This window comes from Sylvia atricapilla, chromosome 6 (assembly GCF_009819655.1).
Source record: "Sylvia atricapilla isolate bSylAtr1 chromosome 6, bSylAtr1.pri, whole genome shotgun sequence".
NCBI classification, from domain to species: Eukaryota; Metazoa; Chordata; class Aves; order Passeriformes; family Sylviidae; genus Sylvia; species Sylvia atricapilla.
The window spans coordinates 49,476,289-49,486,599 of NC_089145.1; positions in this window are offsets into that span (position 1 = coordinate 49,476,289).

Here is a 10,311-nt window from a genome sequence, read left to right on the forward strand (position 1 = left end):
GACCCAGTAATCCAAACGCCATAAATCCAGAGACAAAGCCCCAAGCAGACCCGTGGATTAGGGCAAAGCCCAATTGTGTGAGCTCCTCCCAGGGGTGGAAGATCTAGAACAGTACAAAGGCAACCAACAGCTGACATACATTTCCTTGGCGTTCTGACAACCTTCGTGAGCTGCCCTCGGCTTCATAACACTTCACTCGTGGTAGTCTGCGGCCCATTTCCCAGGTACTGTCCCCGCTGGAGCAGCAGGAAATGACACTGCTACCTTGGCAACAAAACCAGGCAAAGGATTTGCTAACCTTAAAACGAAGGTAACCTTATGTACCTCTCTAACCTCTCTGATTCACAGAGTTACACAGTGATGTTTCTACACACTACCCAAAATTAAAATGCTGTCCTTGTTCCCACTATATTCTTTTGCAAGTCCATACCTGACCTCCTATCCATCTTCACTCATTATCCCTATCCCTATCATTAGTCCTTCCAACAACAACATCACATGTGGATCAGCTTCAACTTTATTTCATTCTGTTTCAATATGAAAGTCTCAAGCACCTTTCCTTCCATCCTACCCTTAAAAGTGCCTATTAGAGATGGAAGTTAAAAAAGCAGCCTTGAAAAAATAAGATGTAAATATTTTTCAAATATAAGATGTATAAGATGTAAATATTTTTCAGCAAAAACTTTTGCCTACAAACACTGACTACACTATCACCTCTTACATTAGCCTAGTGGAACTATTTAAGATCTCTTGGTGGAATAGTTACACTAAGGGCTAAAAAACACCTACAATGAACAATGAAACAACCCACACACCCAATTCCCCCGATGCTTGACTGCTAGAAAGATTTAGGAGGCTTTTTTGAGAGTTGGGGATTTTTCCCTGTCTAAATCACAGAATCACAGAATCAGCTGAGTTGGAAGGGATGCACAAGGATCATTAAGTTGAACTCCTGGCCCTGCACAGGACCATCCACAAAAGTCACACGATGCACTTTAAGAGTATTGTCCAAACACTTCTTGAAGTCTGTCAGACTGATGCTTTGACCACTACCCTGGGGAGCCTGTTCCAGCCCAAGCACACTCTGGGTGAAGATCTTTTTTCTAAAATCCAACCTAAATCTCCCCTGACACAACTTCAGGTCATTCTCTTGGGTCCTGTCACTGGTCACTACAGAGAAGAGACCAGTGCCTGCTCCTCTTCTTCCCCTTATGAGGAAGTTGTAACTGCAATGAGGTTTCCCCTCACTCTCCTCCAGTCTGAACTGATCAAGTGACCTCAGCTGCTCCTCGTACAGCTTCCCCTCAGGGCCCTTCACCATTTTTGTTGCTTTCTTTGGATGCTCTCTTCTGTCTTAAAATGCAAACCCTTGAATGATAAACGGTGCAAAGCAGGTTGAGTGGAAGGAACATGGCGTAAAGGGACACAGTTTTCCCATGGCAGGATCAGTTTTACCACTTTGCTGTTACAGTTCAGCTCTTTGTAAGTACTATGGTTTCTTCACCATTGCTCCAGCACAAGGTTGGTGCTTGCCCATGAAGTTGCAGGGTCCAATCCAGATAAGGGACTGTTATTCCAAGTTAAGGTTATTGTGTTATTTCTAGAAGAAATTGATTGTTCAGAGAGCAGAACCATCAGTATCTGAGCCTAAACCTTTAATTGGCTCAAACGTTTTGGTGTGTTGACAGTATTGGTGGAGAAGACAAGGACACTAAATGCGATGACACCCTTCTGTCACTTCCTGCTCAGGTGTGCTGAAGGTGACTAAGGAAGAAATTAGTGGGCAGTCCGTGCAATTACAAAGAAAACAAATATGACTTCGCCCCAAAGCTCGTCCAATAGGATAGTGCTATTACATATGGTAAGTTGCACATGGAAACTTAAGTATCTCCTTTGTAGGCAAACAGCATCTCCTTCATGTAGCTCATTACTAGAGACTCAACCTGACCACATAAGAAGAACAGACAACTTTTCTGTCTCCAGTGAGTTGGCATCTGGTTTTGAGAACAGAATTTCATCCTTTATATTTCTATTATAAGCCAAACAAATAACACTAATTCAAGAGTAATTGTGGACGCCAGACAAACAAGAAACACCAGCTTTAGATCGTCTTCTAGAACTGGCAAAAGTATTACCCAGTTCTGACCATATGGCATCCTTAGTTTTACAGTGTCCTAGTAAAATCATTCACAATGGAAAAGGGAGGGAGGGGTGTTAATGGCACCTAGCAATAATAGCCTTTTTAATGAATACTGTAATGACTGTGAACTCTACAGATTCACAAAGTCACTTCACTTTACACAGTTCAAATGTGCTTCAAATGGTGGGGTTCTCTCAACTGTAGTGTCCCTTTCTTACTTAATTTCCCATAGTTGTTCGGGATTTCTGGGAACTATTGGAAAAGCCTAGCTGAGGGAAATTCCTAACACACTCAGGAGGAAGAGCACAACTGCTGGCTCTGTGCAAAATCTCATTTATGTAGTTTTAAGTATGCATCACACTAATCTCCAGCATCCCAGGGGAAAAAAGACAAAAATCCTTTGCGGAGGACATGGCCTACGATATACAGCTCTGAAGCAAGACTGGTCCACACTCACACGTCCAGGCAAACTCACCCTTCCTCACCCAAAGGTGTTTATCCATCAGCTGGCTTCCCAGCACAAATACATTTCTGCCACACAACCCAGTTACTTCTTCCTTCTGCTCATGCAAAGGACAGGTGACAGAGTAAATACAGCAGGAACACCTGCACATGTCTCCTAGTGCCTACTGCCAGCCTTGGGAGTTTGAGGTGTATTAATTTTGTCTTGGTGTGCAGTTCTTAATTCCTCTTCTTGTGGTTCCCAACAACTAATTTTTGTTAAAGTTGTTGTTCTGGAACTAAAATAAAGTTGTCTGGAACTTTCTCTCTAAATAAAATGTTTTCTCCTCTGAAGTGAGAGCTCCACTTCCCATGACACACTTGTATTTTCAGTTACTGCATTACCTACTTTCTTCTCTGTCTGTATAAATTGGACCTTCTTTCATTACCGGAAGTAAACATAGCTGTAATATTTGCTTTTTTATTGAAGATTTTGCTGTCATTTTGAATTGGGTATCACACTCTGACTTGATGCAACTACTGCCAACATTTACCACGTGACATACTTTAGTGAACAGAGTCAAATTTTCATAGGCAGCATAGTTTGTAGATGAGCCATGTCAACACACACGCACACCGCAGTAAGCTCAGGAGAAACAATTTGCCAATAAGACCTCGTTTGTTTTCTCCTCTCACCTGTGCTGACCCTTCCCGGGGTCACCCTGGATTTCTCTTTCCTCTGGGTCAGTTCTGTGCTAGAGTTGTCAGTCGAACTGATCAAACAGAGGTGCTGAGGAGCTGGCGCAGGAGCCCGAAAGGTGCCTTCCTTTTGGCAGCGTTAGGCTGTTGGATACACTCGGCTGTGTTAGGCGTGAGCCACCCTCACACAGCGCTCAGCGCTCGGCAAGCCCTGATGGATGCTGGCCGGCTCACGGCGTCCGTGCCTGAGGGCTGCCCGAATGAGGAGCGAGGCTCCGGGAAGCAAACAGCTCCCCAGGGGACGGGCTCGGCGCTGCCGCCCACAGCCTCCCAGCACCGGCCCCGCATCGCTCCCCGCCTTCCGCAGCGGGCCCCGCGGAGAGCTGCAGCCGCGGGAACCTCCTTTCGCAGGCCGGGAGAGGCAGCACGGGCCGCACCGCACGGCGAGGGGCGCAGACGCCGCGGGCGCTGGGGCCAAGAACAGCTCCGCGGCAGGCAGGGCTCGGCTCGCCCCGTCCCGCGGCACACCAGCCCGTTCGGGGCGGGGAGCGGAGCCGGGACGGCCCCGGTGCCCGGTGCTCGGCCGCCCCGCCGCAAGCGCAGCGCGCCCCCTGCCGCCGCCGCCGCGCCCCGCCCGGGCCCCTCGGGCAGGGAGCGCCCGCCCCGCTCCGTCCTCGCTGTGCCTCCCCGACACACGCTTGCTGTCAGCCCAAAACGCCCACCGCCCCTCACAGGTGACGGCGATCACCGGAAGGCTGGCTGAGGAAGGGCTCTCTTCGCAAGAATGACAGAATTGGTTTGGTAGCGTTCAAGTGTTCTCGTTTCCTACACAAACACGTCCTTAAGGAATTTAAAAATGTTTTGTCTGGAGGTTAGCAAATGCGGGGCTCCAGTAACTAGCGATACCACTGTGATCCAGTACATAATGTATTTAGACAGATCGCTTCTGCAGAATTCACATGGAAACAATTTCGTCTTCTAGATAAATATTTTTGTTTCCTCGTGATACATTTCTTTGCTTTTCTAAAGAATCACAATCTTTCTACAAAGTAATTTATTCCACGGAGTGGTTTATGTTGTCCAGAGGATTGCAATTGCTTTCTCTCACAAGCCTTATCTGCTGTTACCGTAAGTACTTCCCCCATGGATAGCTTATGCTACTATCCCTGCAATCTTGGGCATTTCAGGAAGCTTTACTAGCATCCTGCCACAAACTCCTGAGTGGAGTGTGGGAACTAGACTTCTATTCTACAGCGAAAATTTAAAACACAAAAAATAGCAACAACGTTTGTAATCTCCTACCCAAATACGAGAACCTAAGAGGTTCATTGTGGACAAGTTGTCAGAATTATGAGAGAACGTAGGTCCTCTGAAGAAAACTTCTATTCTTCCCCTCTAACCATCGATGCCACTCTTCTCTGAGAGCTCACCCTACTGCACATCGCTGGTGTGTCTGGCAGTGCTCTCCGGACTGCAGCTCACCCTCGCAGATCGGCTTTCCCAAACGTATTTCCCGATACTCAGGTTTCAACCTGATGCACTTAAAAACTTTCATTTGAGCGCTGCTGAGCTCACTTCTGACAATGGGAGTGACACGGGGTTAAGAGGGGTACTTGTTCAGCCTCTTGAAGTCAGAGACTAAACTTTGAGTAGAAGAAGAAAAAAGCCACTTGAAAATGTCTCGCTGTGTGTGTATGTAGTGTGGATGTGTAGGAAGAATTGCCTCTGCAGGGAACAGTTGGAGAACAACTTTGATAACAAACTGTACTGAATTCCAAAGATTGTGTCATACAGTCTATTTTTATTTTTTAAGAAATACTTTCAGTTAGTATTTATATTGTGGCAACATATATAGACTCTCCAAGTTGGACTAGGGCTTGCCTATAAATTCACGAAGTAAAATTACAGTCTTTCTCCTGATGAGTTACAAATCCCTCTAATGTAAGCACAGTAGAAAACCCATTGATCAGCTTTGCCCATGTCTAAAGAGTATAATAAGGTTTTGCTCACAGTTCAGCAAACTGTCGGTCGAGTCACAGTATCTATTTCCCCATGGAAAGCTAGCTAAGTTGGTCTAAAAAAAAAAAAAAAAAAAAAAAAAAAAAAAAAAAAAAAAAAAAAAAAAGCTGCTGCTCTTGGGCTTTCCTTGAGACTGCAGCATTTTATACCTTATTTATTCATTTTTATTTAGCCTTGTTCATTTCAATCTATTTTTCGTTTAAAATGGATTATTAACTCTAGGGCTACATCTTCCTTAATGCTACTGGGATCTATCTGATGACTTCAATAGAACCCTAGAGCTGAGCACTGCAGCATCAGGTCTGTAACCCAAGGGAATGCATATGCAGGAGAAGAGATAAGGAAGCCCAGCTATTTGCAGGACAATCAGCATGAATAGGAGCTGCAGATTTGCTCCCTGGCCCCAGGGAGCAGTGGGAGGCAGTTAGGACACGCATTCACATACATTGCCTGTGCTGGCAGGTGTGAAATCGTACCATGCTGGCTCAACTAATAGGTATTATTTGCCCAGAAATTTCTGCTTTTTGTGTTGTATACAATTTGCAAGATACGGACTATTCATATGTTCACACACGTCCTACATTGGTGTAATATGACTCCTTCGTGGAGACTGAGGATTTTTGGAGGGTAGTTTCATACCCTCAGCCATGAAATCAGCCATGAAATGGAGAACAAAGACGTAATTTATAATCATCAGGTTTAAAACTCCGTAATTATTATAATAATATATACTAATATATAAATACAAATAATTATTTGCATTTTCCATTCATAATTAAAGGGCTAAACGTTTCTGGAGTGAGTATTAGTCCCACTGATTCATGTATCCTTTCAAATGGTAAGAAAAACTAATTATATTATCTTGTCTGTACAACAAAAACCTGTTTAATGAAACTGGGGTTATTAATGACCATAACTTAGAAATTGGTTCAGAAAGGTGGCATTGCAAACCCTCTCTCAATCACTTTGCAAGATGACTGACAAGAGAAAATCCTTCCTCACTGTGCTCAGCCTCAAAACCACAAGCAGATGACAAATGTAGGAGAGCACTATAAATCTCAGTAAACTAATTGGTGTAGCTTTGTTAGCTGCTTGGCTTGCTACTAAGAGCAGAATCTCTACTAGGATGTGATACAGCAAAGAAAACAATAATTATTAAAAGTACCAAAAAGTGTAACAGAGAAAAGAGGTGTGCACAGAGTTCACTGCTTGTTTCAAGTCACGGTCAGCAAGCAGAACCTTATGCTCATAATGAAGCTTTAAATGTGTTTTGTAGGAGTCCATATACAAATTGGGATCAGGGATTTCCCTCATGTTTAATTAGCAATCTGAGGAGAGAGGACAGCGACATTTGTAGCAGAATCTAGTGGGCCATAAAGCCAGGCATGGTGGCAGTTATATTAGATCAGCTGGTGATGAGGAAGCTAAATTATGAAGGAGGCTAAATTATGAAGGACTACAAAGGTAAAGTTAAAAATCGCATTTCCTGCAGAGCTGCAAAGAGCTAGGACAAGGACTCTGGAAAGATGGCATAGCTAATTAACATTTTACTTAGTGAATTACTTTAATGGCATTGTAAATCCCAGTCTAAATTTCTTCCTGAGTTAGGTTTTGGTTGGTATTTTTTTTCTCTTCAAGACTTTTCCTGTTTTAATTGATTAATAGGCCAGTCTAGATGGAGCTAACAAAGAAAACCTGCTATCTTGAAGTGGCAGAATTATTCATTAGTCCTAGATAAGTCCTTAACTTGTGTTAACAAGAGTACCCTTTATTATCAAGTACTGACTTTTGTTTCCTCCAGTAAGGGACTTTCTATCTGGTCTTTTTTATACAAGAGCAAAAAATATCTTAACAGCTACCCATGTCACATATTTAACTAGCTATGTAAGTATTATCAGTTTAGTGGTCGGTATTGGTTTACAATGGGAGGGTTAATCTTTCTTTCTTAAACATTAGACGAATAGTTTGTGTGAGAAAGAGAAGAAAAAATAGGATATCAGGATTTTCCAAAACTGAATTTGAAAGGCGGGGTGAGACAAATCAGGAAAAGGGTGTGTTAACCCTGCTAGAGGCAAGAGAGAAGGCTGTAGATGCTGGCTGTGAAAATCTCACTTATCTCACAAGTTTCACACTTCAAATGTCTTCCCTTTGTTTTGGTGTAAAATGAAGAGGGCAGGAATAAGACTTAAAAAAAATCACCTCAAAATTGATTATTTTGTTAACTCACTGGTACTTTGTGAAAGATTAACCTGTTTTGTGTGGCTTCTCTTTTCTTAAAATACATCAGACTTCTGTATTTGCAAAGTAATTCTTTTCAAAATAACAGCTACCTAGTATGGGCTAGGCCCAGCTGAGACAAGGGTCAGACAATTAGTTCTGTAGTATGAAACAAGAAACAGCTCTTCATATAAATATCCCACAGTCAGATACTTTATACGAAGTGGGACTAGTACAACAGTGACAACTGTGGCTCTGGAAGCTGCAAACTACTAGTTCACCACTAGAAAAAAAGTGCACAAGAATAAAAACATAATACTGATTGAGTGGCTAATGATGTTGAGTACTGACCATTATCTGGTCATCACATATACACTGTATAATACATACACACACGTGTACGTGTACATATATAAATATAAGTTTGGCGATATCTTATATTGAGCATATCTGAGTTACAGGTTGTAAGAGTTTTCCCAAACCAGGGTAGTCCAGTGCCTCAAGGACCCTATATCTTCTTGTGCTATGAGTAGCACTGCTGATTTCTTTGTAGGTACTCCACATTTAATAAATGCTTTAGCCATCCCAGGAACTGCAAAATAAAATCACAAGTAAGATTTAAATATATTTTTTTCAAAAATAACCATGTTCTTCTAATGGTGCCAGTGAAAGGACACAAGGCTACAGGCGCAAATTGCAATACACAAAATTTTTATTCAACTTAAGGGAAGAGCTTCTTTCATGGGAACAAGTTGCCCAGAGAGCCTGTGGAGTCACCATTACTGAAGATATTCAAAGCTTGGCTGAACATAACCTGAAACAATTTGCTTTGTTTGGTCCCACTTTTGAGCTGGGGCATGGACTAGAATTTATCTAGAGATCCCTTGCAATCTCAGTTCTGTTCTTCTGTGATCCTGTGAAACTGAGAAGTTCAGTGTCTCCCATTCAGCTTGGTATTCTTTGGGATTAATTGAAACAAAACATGATTTTTCAAATTATCTTTGTATGCCATCAATGCACATGGTGGCAGTAACCTGCCTGTAGAACCTTCTGCTACTTACACCAATGTACCTCTTCACCCTAAAACAAGAATCCAGCACATACCACCCTCTGTAGTACTTCATGCCAAGTATATGTAAAAGCTAAAAGCTGAGGGAAATTCAGAGGCATAAGAAATGTCTTTGAGAGCATCTTGTCTTCTTTTTCCTTCCTCTCCTTTCTTCTCCTGCTTTCCTTTCCTGTGAGTGGTACTGGGGGCTCAGGTAAATGCGGATAGCACCAGGTTTTTTACAACACTACACCAAAAATAAAAAGAGGTGAGTTCTCAGTAACTGTAGCTTTCTAACTTGTCCAAATGATTTCTGTACAGAACTACTACACTTTGTGCTGGCTTTGAAGCTGCCATCTCTTTGAATCCTGAGGTTTTCCCTGCACATTCCAGTGCTAAGAAAAGCAGATGTGTGAGTCAGTTCAATCCAAAAGCAAGGAAGGCTTTGAGGACAGCAGAAGCTGGTTTTGTCAGGAGAAAACCCATGACATTTTGTTCTTTCAGTCAGGTGTGCTTGGCAGCTGAAACTACTACCAGGAATTTTGCAGTGGCAAGAACAGAGAGTGGAGATAAAACAATGCTGGTGGGTGTGTGCATGTGAAAAGTAGAAATCTGGTTTCTGCAGAGTGATGGTGGACTACGATTTCCTGCAGCACATTTTAAGGAAGAAGATAGGGAAGAACATCCCCATCCTCTACCCTCTCCCAATAAAACAGCTAAATCTGAGGCATCTAGAGTTTATAGAGACTAAATATTCCTAAACACTTGTAAAAGATACTTAAAAATAACTTTTATTTCCAATGGATAGTTTCTATTCTTAAAATTAAACCTTTTTACCCCTTGCTTTTTAAATGTGTCCAGGAAACAAACTGGAGTTCTGTGCATGGGGAGCAAAATGGGTGCATAGGGCAAGAAGATAAGAATTAAGAGGATCAATTCTGCTACTATTTGGATAGGGGACAAAGTTTTCTTTTAAATACCTTTTTACTGGGCAGCTTTCACATCTTTATTATTTATTTTTTGTCAAGCTGTTAATGGAAAATAATGTAAGTTAAGCAGATCATCTCATTCAGGATAAAGAGAACACAATTGAAAATGAGGTGGTTGTGATACTTACAAACTTAAAAGTGCCTTTCTGTCTGTAATTATATAATTGCTTGCAGTAAAAAAAAAAAAAAAAAAAAAAAAAAAAAAAAAAAAAAAAAAACCAACAAAAACAAACACCCACAAAAATGAAAGAAGGTTGTGTAAGATTATTTAACTATTATCACTGACCTGAACCAAAAATTTTATCTCGATAAACAAGAGAGACTTGTGACTTTGTTCTTGTATTTGACAAACTAACACTAACACTAAAAAAAACCCCTTCACTCAAAATAATCCACTCAGGCACAGTGCCACTTGCTCTGATGGCAATGTCAGCTCTGATGGGAATTCAAGAGCAGGACTGAGTGCATGTCTAACATGTAGGTGACATTAATATTTTCTCTATGCAAGCTTAGAATATAAAGTATAACCGAGTGGTGTATTTCTCTTTAAAAAAAAAAAAAAGAAGTGAAATACACCATAATGACTCACCATTTTTTTTTATTACATGTAACTTTTACAGAGGGACTGGGGAGACTTCATTCTAATTTTGAAATCTTGTTCTTAGAAACTACAGAACCATTTTTCCCACGCTGGTACACTTGTCCTTCCAGCTATAAACAGAGGGGCAGGATTTATTTGTAGAGTTCCGGAAATCTCT